The sequence below is a fragment of the Harpia harpyja genome, chromosome 1, assembly GCF_026419915.1.
Source record: "Harpia harpyja isolate bHarHar1 chromosome 1, bHarHar1 primary haplotype, whole genome shotgun sequence".
NCBI classification, from domain to species: domain Eukaryota; kingdom Metazoa; phylum Chordata; class Aves; order Accipitriformes; family Accipitridae; genus Harpia; species Harpia harpyja.
The window spans coordinates 104,299,927-104,311,976 of record NC_068940.1 but is presented as its reverse complement, the minus strand read 5'-3'; the positions used below and the strand labels follow the sequence as shown (position 1 = coordinate 104,311,976).

General features: G+C 41.0%; 1 protein-coding gene across 2 annotated transcripts in view; it reads left to right on the top strand.

Annotated features, from left to right (window-relative positions):
* CRHR2 (corticotropin releasing hormone receptor 2) overlaps positions 1 to 12,050 on the top strand; it is a 162,700-nt gene that overhangs the window by 125,871 nt on the left and 24,779 nt on the right. The gene's annotated exons all lie outside the window — the stretch shown is intronic.

The following is a 12,050-nucleotide window of genomic DNA, read 5'->3' as shown; positions in this document are numbered from 1 at the left end:
ACAGTCATCTACATCTTCTACATTCCCATCATTGCTGTGTATTTGTTTGTTAGCTTTCCTGTTGTTAAGTTTCCTTCTCAGTGCCGCCCACAGTTAACAAGCTGTTTATCTGTTTACCCAACGCTCTGTGTCCTGTGCCAAGGAACAGTAGGCAGAGGAACAGGGAAGCTCATTCATAAACCATTTTGAACCATCGACAAAAGTGCAGTGATGCTTTCCCAGAAAATACTGGGTGTAAATGGAAAAGATCAATGCTATTAAAAAGGACAATGATGAAAAACCCGATCCTACTCTTCCACTCCCTTGCAGTAAAAGCCACCTAGGAAGAAGGCAGATGTCCTAACACAGAATTCACAGGGCTCAGTGGGGTTCCCTCTCTTAGGGAACCAAGACCTGGTATAGCTGTCCCTTGTGCCACTCCAACACCCTTGGAGAAGGTGCAAATGCTCCAGAATAGGCAGCCGCTGACAGCTTTTTCACGGCTAAGAAGCCTTGTCCTCTCACCTTGTCAGTGCTGTGCCATTCGTGTGATTCAGCAGGAAAAAAGCATCTCTGTTGCCTAGGAAGCCAGCTACTAATCTGAATGTTTCCTAACCTGAAATCAGGAGAGTTAATTTCTGTGTTAATTGTTAAGATGCAGCAAACAGATCACATTGTGCGTAGCTGAAAAGAGAAAAAACATAATAGGAGTCTGCTTTTATGTAAAAATTCTTTTCTTTATGTTCTAAGGAGAGAAATACAATCAGTGCGATACACGCAATATAATAGTGTGTCACCAAGGGAGACATCCCAAAAACACAAACAGCCTCACAGTAAATTGACTCACTGATACACAGACTAACTCACAAACAAATCCTATTTAGACAACACAAGGCAGCAGGTTTGCAATACTCAGAGAATTTAGTTTCCACATCATTGCCTAGGAGTCTGTGAATCTGTGAATCTACCATAACCCCTTTAGTCAACAAGATCTGGAAAACCCTTGGATGGCATTTCTGGCAGATACCATAGGTAGCTTAGAGTCATGAAAATAACTGTTCTCCCCAGAACAGCACTTTCTATTCAAAGACCCCAAAGAGGCACACAGAAAATGGAGGTACAGTTGAAGGCTGCCTCTTTATATACAGGTCATTATATCTGCCTCTAATTTAGAGCAGCCTTGAGACCCCTCTAAACTGAGCCAATAACTATACTGCCCTGAACTGACAATGTGTATTGAACCTTTCTACATTGGCCTGCACTTGAGCTCTAATTAAAACACAGATGAGATAACAGTAATTGCACTGTGGGGTGGAAAGCAGCTGATACAATTTAGAGAAGTAACGTAAGGGCAAGCCCTTCCTTCCCTCTCCTTATTGTTACTCCCATGAGAAAGCACTTCTGGGTGAGGAAAAGAGCTCTCTGGAAATAAAATCTAAAAGGCAAATCTGAAAACTCCTGTTGCAATGCACTCCTGATTGCTAAAATGTGCCCTCTCCTTTTTTTTTTTTTAAACTGACAGTTGAGTCTTGTGTTTATAATTAAAATACACAACTCCACAGTGTGTTAAAGCAGCTTGACAGGCTGCTTTTTGATCCTTATGCGAATAAAATCAAATTGTATATAATGACTCAAGCATCACTTATTATTATTGGAGTTACTGACCCTTTCAAGGCTGCCATGAGAAATGCTGGATCAAGAGCACTGAAGTTTGACATCCGCCATGTACTCAGGGCAACACAGTCAAACATCACCCCTCCCAGTATGTCAGTATGCCTCTGCCTTAACATAAATGGGGACGAAGTGCTGCTTTCCTCTTCCCTCCAGTGAACAATGGTCACCCGAAATGGAAGACACAAAGATTTCAAAAATAGTACAACTCTGTGACTTCCTTCAGTCACAGCTAATGAGTTGGATTTGAACTAATGAAGAATTGAAATGTTCAACTGAAGTTCATGTTTAATGAAAGAACATACAATTCTGTGAGACAACCATCCCAGTGTACTGCTGGAAAGATAGAGACACATGAATGTTACTAGAAGAAATTAAGGTTATTTCCTAAAGAGTGCTCACACTAAAAGCTAAAAGTCTAAAAACTCCATCAAATTACAGTTCCTGACTACATGCAAGCACTTAGCCTGTGGCAGTTAAAAATGGTTTCACCCACTTTACTTAGTTAAGAGCCAAGTGCCCAGTGTACAACTCGGCTGAGGTTTGGTTACCTGTTGGACAAAGGTAGCATCATTATGTGTTCAAGAAGCACCATTATACCAGCCAATGGCAATCTGATTAGAGTGCTTTTGTTGGTAAATATTCTTAGTTCCAGAGGGATAAAACCTGCCTCTAAAGATGCCGAGTCTCTTTAAAAGATAGGAGGTTTTTGTCTGTCAAATATTATTTCCACTGGTTTTGATTTCTCATTTTCTTGCCTCTATGCATTGAACTGCTGCATCATAAGAGAGCATAACACCAAGAAACAGGTCATGCAGGAGTTCTAAGCCTCACTGGAAATAAAGATTGGCCAAAAATAAAGCCCTTTGATCATGGCAGCAGTCCTCAAGTCCATCTTTAAACCATATTATTCTCTGTTATATCTCAGGGTACAAAAACTTTGAACAATGCCATAGAGAGATTTGTCTGATTGCTTTCCAACTTGTCTTTAGAAGAAACTTGAACACTGACTTGGGCTGAAAAAACAGGGAAACAATTTCAGAGACAATTTCAGAGAGAATTTCAGAGGCAAAGGAAACTGGGTATAAATGCTGATCCTGCATATTGGCGAGAAACCTGTATTTTTATTGACAAGAAATGCGAGGCAGAAAATGTAGGTATTCATCCTTCTTTGTTTCATTCCTGAATGGATTTTGGCTTGAACATCTCGCAGGAGAGATCTAACCATTCAGTACATTGGATGCTTTGAAATTCAATTTCTGATAGCACTAGAAAAATACACTCTATTAGGTATTTTCTCTTCAAATTAGTGGTTTTTTTAAAATTCTGGTATCTTTCCTCAGAGTGGTATAGCCAAGTTTTAATCACACATCCCTCTCTGAAGGTAAAGAAGGGGCAAAGGGTTGGAAATACATGCCAGGGACCTGAATTTCAGCCTGATTTTAATAAGAAAAATAAATTTCTTATGTGCAATTTTAAATGTAATCCCTGTCAAAGAACTGGTAAACCATGAAAACACACCAAGATCAGAGGACAAACGTCAGAAAATAGGCACCAGAGGCAGTTAACTGATCTGTTTTTTTCTCAGTAACTACTGTTGTGAACTGACCCCAGGTATGAACTGCTCTGCAATATTTCTCAGAGCTAAAATTGTATTAAATTTTCAGTTTTTCGAACAGGCAGATCAAATATTTAGTTTTTGTCAGACCTTACATTCAGCTTTAATAGATTTTTTCCCTTGTGCTTAAGAACCGAACAGTTTTGTAACCTCTGCTTTTTGGGTCTCATTGAAAATAATTCACTACAATCAATTAACTGCTGGCGTAAGTGGGTACATGAGCTGATATGAAGACCTGGAGTTCACTTCTGTCTCTGCCTTCATCAGCTATTTACTTTTAAACAAGTTAGATTTGCTGCTCTAGGTCTCAGTTTCCCCAGCTATAAAGCAAGCTTAATGATACTTATCTTTGTAAAAGGCTTTGAGATCCCTGGATGACAAGTACTGTAGAAGAGTTAAGTGTCCTTAAGAAGATGAGCTTGTCCTTACTGCAATGTGGAATTTTGCTCAGGAGACAGCTGACACATGTGCTGAAGTGGTCTTTGTGATGTGCTAATCATTAACGACATAGCGTTTTTGTGGGGGCAAGATCAAAGCTTGCCCCAGTATTCAAGGTGTGACCACACTAATGGATTTTTTGTAGCAGCATCCTGTTCTCTGTTCTATTTCCTTTTTCTTTCTCAGTAATTCCAAATATTTTTTGTTTCCTTTTTTGAGTACCACTGGGAACTGAGATGAAGTTTTCAGGGAGCTAGTGTAATTCCAACATTTCTTTTGTGAATGAAAATACCCAGAGCTCATAACTCTTCATGTAAAGTTAAGATGATTGCTTTACTTCCCCATTGTGTTACCTTCATATCATATGATTTCATGTGCCATGTTATTGCCTGGTTACTTAGTATTGTGAGTCCCTATACAGCTCTTTGCAATCAGCCTTTATTTTTGCTATCCTGAGTAGCTTAATGTCACTAAAAATCTGTCAGCCTGCTCTTCATTCCCTTTTATAGATCACTGAGGTCTGTGTAAAACAGCACAGATCTACCGGTAGCCTCTCTCCATTGAGAAAACAGACTATGTGTGTGTGTGTGTGTGTGTATATATATATATTCCTACCCTTTCTTTCTTATATTTCCATGTATAATGCTCTTCCCTTCAAACCTCTAACAGCCAAGTTTCTATAGGAGCCTTTGGAGAAACAAATTTGAATTCCTTCCAAAAACCTGAGTAGACTGTCTGCTGGACCTCCCTTGTCCCCATGCTGACTCTTTCAGAGGACTTCACAAACCATGTAATTCTTCCCCTTTACACCTCATTTCTACAAATGCTTTTCTTTACAGTGCTTGCAAAGAATTTGTCCAGCTCCAGCTCAGTTTCAGATTATGGGATATAGCAATATCTTATATATAGCAATCACTGGCTGATGTTGTGGAAGACCATGTCATGGAGAAACTTTCAGTAAATATCTGAGTTTGTTTAGTTTTTCAAAACCAAGACTGTGGAACGATATGGTGGTTTTTTATAAGTATGTCACAGAGGAGAGTGGAGGTACTTAAGCTTATTAGTATTATTGACAAACAGGAAATTGTCATAAGCGACCATTAATATGTTTAAACTAAATTAAGAAAACTTCTGGCATTCATAGAAGTAGGCTTCATTAGCTGTCTTCCAATAGAAGTAAAGGAATAGTAGCTATTTAACGTTGCCCACTTGTGCAAAGGATGTTTCAATACAACTGTTTACGCTAGCTATAGGACTTGACTCAATAATTCTTCCCATCCCGTGTCCTAGTTTATCAGTGTAATGATACTGTACAGTGTTCACACATTAATTTTTTTTCTTGAAATGTGCTGCTTTCTGCTTTTGCATGATTATCCTAACCCCATATATGCATTTACACTTCTGAAGAGCAGAGCTGTCTTTCTGCCATCCTGTTACATACATCTTTTTCCAATATGTCTTTAAAAGTATTGCAGGTAGGGGAAATAGGTTTATTAAGCAAGTTAACCAATATTTATGGATTCCATTCCTTTCTGATATTGTCCAATAGATAAAATTTGTAGTGAATCTTAATCTTTATCTTCACTTCCTTTTGCTTGACTGTAACACTCCACTCAAAATGTTGCAGTCCACATTGCTAAAGTTCCTTTCTTTTGATCTAAAAAAGTCAGAAAGGTTTGTTCACTTGCCATTTTATATATGGAAGCATTGCACCTATGTATGTATCTATATGCATTTCATATTTGTTTTTTCTGAAAAGCATTCCCTAGTTCTGTGCAAGCATCTTCCTTGCTGATATAATTGCTTCTCTGAATATTTTCTTACTTTCTGCTGACTCTTCACACTTATTCTTCCAGTTCTGCATTGCTCTGTTCAGAGACTGAGAATTTTATTTTTATTCTTATTGATATAACTTTTTCATTTTCCCTTCTCCTTCCTGTCTGACTGGCTTATGTTTTTTCTCAACCACTGGATTGCTGATTAATTTAGTTTTCCTATTGATTTTTTTAAATTTCTTTCTCTTTACAGATTCCCAGTTCTTGCACTGCTACCAAGGTTGTAGTTCATGGCCTGCAAACTGTTGACATCCCTGAGTTTTTCTTGCAAGACATTTATCATAATTTTCACTGATTTGCAAGCATGCTGTCATAGCTACACATAGGATAAAGATAATATGCTAATTTGATTACAGTCCATCCAGAATTTATCTCCAGTTCTGCCATCATTCCTGTTACTGTCTTCCTGTTGTTTACATTTTGTAGCTGTGGAGTCAATACTGTCAGACAAGGTATCCAATACCATGTAGCTTCCTACAATGTCTCTTTCTTTCTATAATTTCTAATTCTGTTTGTGAGATGTTCCACAGCCAATAAGAAACTCATATAACCAGCAGCAGTTGCCCAGAAAACTTTCTCCAAAATTCATCCTGTCAAGTCACTCGGAATACTTTCCAGAGAGGAAATGACATTCCATCAGTGAGTTGCTGGACAGTTCCTCTTTGGAGGAAGACTATCTCTTGAGTCTTGTGGTTCTTACTGTCAACACATGGCAACTTGAACTTGCCACGCCTGGGGAACTGCCAGGTGGACTATTCACAGCAGTATGCCCATGGTTTAGACTGTCGTGTCATCTTGGTCATTTTCACTGTGCTGACGTGATGAGTTGGTTGCCAAGGGGCTACCACTCCCTCCCGGCAAGAACTCTCTGTGTGCCAGTGTTATTTTTGCAAGGGTATGTGTTTACTGGTGTTGCAACATTAAGTGTGTTCCTGACTTGTCAGGTGAAATAGTTGGAGAGAAACCCTGTTGAGTCACATGTGACTAGAGACCCTATGGTAGTTGACTTGACTGGGGAGTGACCTGCAGCGTCTTCCTTTAACAGAGCTTTTTGAATACAAGATGTTTCAGGAGAGCCAGAAGGACCAGCACAATAGTAAGAGGATCACAGATGGGGTTATAAGATTGCAAAAGAGTCTGTGGACATGTTCATGCATGATGCAGGGCTCTAGTGAGGAAACAGTGTGATCCCAACTAGAACTGGAGTTGTGTTTGGACTTGTGTTTAGGTGACAGTGTGAGCAAAGGCAAGGGTCTGTGTGCTGATGTGTAACACAGACATTAGGTGACGAAGGTGTCTGTTCATTTACCATTCTCTCCCTTCCCCACCAAAATACAACTCCATCCCATACAATCTTCAGGATGTGTATAGTCCTGCTCTGCTTGCCTGAAGAGTTGGTCTTTCACTGCTGCTCTAGGGAGTCTCTTCCACAGTGTCCCTGATCATGACCATCCACCACATTATGCCTCACTCTTCTTAATCACATCTCATTGTCCCTGATCAGATAGCATTTTCCAGCACTTTGCCGTATACCAAAAGGAGTCATTGTGGTGCCTGTGACCTTTGAAAGGGAAACTTTTGTGATCATAGAACGGTTTGGGTTGGAAGGGACCTTAAAGATCATCTAGTTCCAACCCCCTGCCATGGGCAGGGACACCTTCCACTAGACCAGGTTGCTCAAAGCCCCTTCCAACCTGGCCTTGAACACTGCCAGGGATAGGGCATCCACAACCTCTCCAGGCAACCTGGTGCAGTGCCTCACCACCCTCACAGTAAAGAATTTTTTCCTAATATCTAATCTAAATCTACCCTCTTTCAGTTTAAAACCATTACCCCTCATCCTATCACTACACTCCCTGTTAAAGAGTCCCTCCCCATCTTTCCTGTAGGCGCCCTTTAGCTACTGGAAGGCTGCTATAAGGTCTCCCCGGAGCCTTCTCTTCTCCAGGCTGAACAACCGCAACCCTCTCAGCCTGCCTTCACAGGAGAGGTGCTCCAGCCCTCTGATCATCTTTGTGGCCCTCTTCTGGACCCACTCAAGCAGGTCTATGTCTTTCTTATGTTGGGGTCCCCAAGGCTGACTGCAGTACTGCAGATGGGGTCTCATGAGAGTGGAGTGGAGGGGCAGGATCACCTCCCTTGACCTGCTGGCCACACTTCTTTTGATGCAGCCCAGAATATGATTGGCTTTCGGGGCTGTGAGCACACATTGCTGGCTCATATTCAGTTTTTCACCTACTAATACCCCCAAGTCCTTCTCTGCAGGGCTGCTCTCAATCCACTCATCGCCCAGCCTGTGTTTGTGCTTGGGATTGCCCCAACCCATGTGCAGGACCTTGCACTTGGCCTTCTTGAACTTCATGAGGTTCGCATGGGCCCACCTCTCAAGCCTGTCCAGGTTCCTCTGGATGGCATCCCTTCCCTCCAGCATGTTAACTGCACAACGCAGCTTGGTGTCGTCAGCAACCTTGCTGAGGGTGCACTGAATCCCACTGTCCATGTCACTGACAAAGACGTTAAACAGCGCTGGTCACAATACCAACCCCTGAAGAACACCGTTTGTCACTGGTCTCCATTCGGACATCGAGCCATTGACCAGAACTCTTTGAGTGCGACCGTCCAGCCAATTCCTTATCCACCAAGTGGTCCATCCGTCAAATCCATGTCTCTTCAATTTAGAGATGAGGATGTCATGCAGGACAGTGTCAGACACTTTGCACAAGTCCAGGTAGATGACATCCACTGCTCTTCTCTTATCCACCAACAGTATAACCCCATCATAAAAGGCCACTAAATTTGTCAGGCACAATTTGCCCTTAGTGAAGCCATGTTGGCTGTCACCAATCACTTCTTTATTTTCCATGGGCCTTAGCATAGTTTCCAGGAGGTTCCACTCCATGATCTTGCCGGGTACAGAGGTGAGACTGACTGGCCTGCAGTTCCCCAGGTCTTTCTTTTTTCCCTTTTTAAAAATGGGGGTTATGTTTCCCCTTTTCCAGTCAGTGCAAACTTCCCTGGACTGCCACAACTTCTCAAATATGATGGGTAGTGGCTTAGCCACTTCATCCACCAGTTCCCTCAGGAGGTCCCATGCACTTGTGCACCTTCATGTTCCTTAGATGGTCTCAAACCTGATTTTCTCCTACAGTGGGCAGTTCTTCATTCTCCCAGTCCCTGGCTTTGCCTTCTGCGTCTGGGGTGGTGTGGCTGGAGCACTTGCTGGTGAAGACTGAGGAAAAAAAGTCATTGACTACCTCAGCCTTCTCCATGTCCCGCGTAACCAGGTCTGCTGTTTCCTTCCGGAGAGGGCCCACATTCTCCCCAGTCTTCCTTTTATCACCGACGTACCTATTGAAGCTTTTCTTGTTGCCCTTGACGTCTCTGGTCAGATTTAATTCTCTCAAGGCTTTGGCTTTCCTAACCTGATCCCTGGCTGCTTGGACAATTTCTCTGTGTTCCTCCCAGGCTACCCGTCCTTGCTTCCACCCTCTGCAGGCTGCCTTTTTGTGTCTGAGTTTGTCCAGGAGCTCCTTGTTCCTCCATGCAGGCCTCCTGGCATTTTTGCCTGACTTCCTCTTTGTTGGGATGCATCGCTCTGGAGCTTGGAGGAGGCAACCCTTGAATATTTACCAGCTTTCTCAGGCCCCTCTTCCCTCCAGGGCTTTATCCCATATAAAGGCCCTTTCTGAGAATCATGTCAGGAAGTATGATAGAACAATTAAAACAAGACATTAATAAACTGGCAGACTGTTCGAGGTCAGGATGACAGTATATAATGCTCCAGCTAAAATGACTGCTCTGATGCTAATATGGGTTACTTAATCCTGGGGTCAATTTTACCACATTGCATGAAAATGCAAAGTCTAAATAGAATAATATTTACATTTCCTGGGAGTGAAGAGGAGGGAACATTCTAGGAAGCACAGAAGTAAAAGCTTTTTGTGAAGCACAAAATAAGAAGCCCAGCAGAAATGAGCAAAATAAATGCTAGTTGCCCATTAAACTCTCAAAAGAGAAGGAGAAGATCTTAATGACTTCCCATTTAAACTCCTGAGCTTAAGGAAAACTGCAAAGAAGCCTTCAGAGTCAGCGTTCCCTCTTTTGTACATCTTGGAATGCTTTGGCTATTTCATCTCACTAAGGGAGATAAATTTCCTCTCAAATGGAGTTTGGTTTTTTATGACAGAAAATTTTTATGACTGAAATCTTTCACTGAAAAGTTTCTTTTGGTTCAAAAGAGCTTCTGGGTTTGGATGTTCAGATCATAATTGATCAGTGCCAAAACAGATGGTCCAAATGCTTTTTGGATCACTGGCTTATAACTCCATTTGGGGGCTCTGAATTTTCATTTCTATTTGGAAATGGAAACACTAAACTTCCAAAGCCCTGGCAAGGTATGAAAACTACTTCTTTCCCATCTGTAGTTGGAGAGGGTCTTATTCCAGCAATAAGGATATTCTTAGCACATCATAAATAAAAGTAAGAGAATAACAAGCTGGTTTATTCTGTCTTCAAGACCTCACCTTTGGACTGATTTTATCTATCAATAAATATCAAGGGAAAAATCCTTGGTACTATTTTCCATTATGAAGCAGAAAACATGTATAAAAAGAAATTAATAAAAATATCAAGTGAGATTAAAAATAAATAAAAAGGATGCACTGCCTGTCATCATTCTCTTAAATGTCCATTCGTCAGTCTCCATATATGGAACTGATGTGTGGGTTTTGTTAGAGCTGTCCAATTCTGAGAGAAATTAATTTGTTGACACAGAGCTCCAATAATAACAAGAAGGGCCTTGACAAATAATTATGTACTTTGCTAGATATGGTACAGAGGCTCTTTTCTAGGAAAACTCACTTTGCAGTAGTAAGATCTTTCTTCCTTTGAAACGCTACTATATATATATATATATAAGGAATAGACACCAGACACTTCATCTTCTTTGCTTGTAAATCAGAATCAATCTGGTAGTCACTAGAACCGTATGGATTCTCTCCAGCTGAGAAAAATAGCTCCATTTTCATTTCAAAGACTTCAGCTTTTGCAGGCTGTGTGCAGCAGCCTGTTCCCTGTTTGACTCCCAGATTGTGTCTTCTGTCCTGAATGAACTCAAGCTACCATCCCTATGAGCTGTGGTATCAGACCCAGTGTGGACAAACGAACAATAAAAATCCATCTGATTATGCAGTGAAAATTGATCTTCACGTTAGACCTCTTTGAGTGCTACTAAAAGGTCCTACTGAGCCAAATGTCTTTCTGAAATGAAGGAATGTTCTTTTAAAAGAAATCTTTAATATTGAACACACTGAAATGTGTTTCTAGTAGGCAAAACCAGAAACAAGTATTTTGTTGTTACCATATTTGCATTTTTGCCTTGGAATTTTTTGCTTGCTAAGCTCTGCCTTTGAGAAGTTATCCTATTCAGGTCTTAAAGATCTTTCAGAGAAACCTTAATGGAGACAAAAGGGAACCCATGATGTCGGTGCCTCAGAACATTTTTTAAGCTTTCATATAATACAATGTCACAGATTCTCAGTAGATACAGCCACATTCATTCAGTTGAAGCTCAGGTGGGATACCCAAGGACAATCTGAAGATCACTGGATGATTTGTGTGGGAAACTGGTTCAAGTCCAAGCACTATTTATCCAAAACCACTCATTTAAAATATGTCAAATGAACCACCATTAAAAAGTGCCTCTCTCTACTGAATATAAATAGAGCCTGGGATAACCAGCTGCCTAGAATTAATCTAAAATGAAATTATGCCAATCTCAGCTCCTTATGCTTTTACTCTTCTTATACTCACTGTGTGATGGAATCACTGCATAGGCAAGGCCAAGTCACTTCACTTTTCTGTCTTATGTAGCTAACCTAGGATGGGGAAGAATTAGTTATTCTTTTTCCTGAAGAAGCCTGTGGGATGAAGCCAGTAACAGGAGCTTTGTGCATAACAAACCAAAAGCTGAACTCATGTCCTGTCATGGTGCGATGACAGCTGTGGAAAGTAGCTCTGTGCAAAAGTGGAAAACCAAGCCTTGAAAGAGCTGCATACATTATTCATAGATTCTAAAACCAGAAGGAGATGTGAATGATTTTTCTAACCTTACTTTATGCATAGAAAAGGCCATAGGATTCTCCTGACCTGATGATCGTCTTTGCATCCCAGCCATCATCTCTTGGACTGATATATATGACACATTTTTCCTGTACCTTCCAGCCAGCCCAGGATGCTCTACTTCCCCTTGTCCCATTTATCAGCCCTTTTAAAAAAACAAGACTCTGGTTTGCAGGGAAAGATGGACCAAATTTTGATGTTACTTTTTTCCTGCCCTCCTTCTCTTGGAACAGGTTTCTCTTTGCTTTTCAAGCAAATTTATTTTCTTTTCAAATTTTCCTCCTTCCTCCTCATGAACTGCTAAAGTATAGTACTCACTCCCAATGGGTGTCGTAAAGATGAAAACAAGAGGAAATTGAATTAATGGATTAGACCCATTCAGGGAGGAA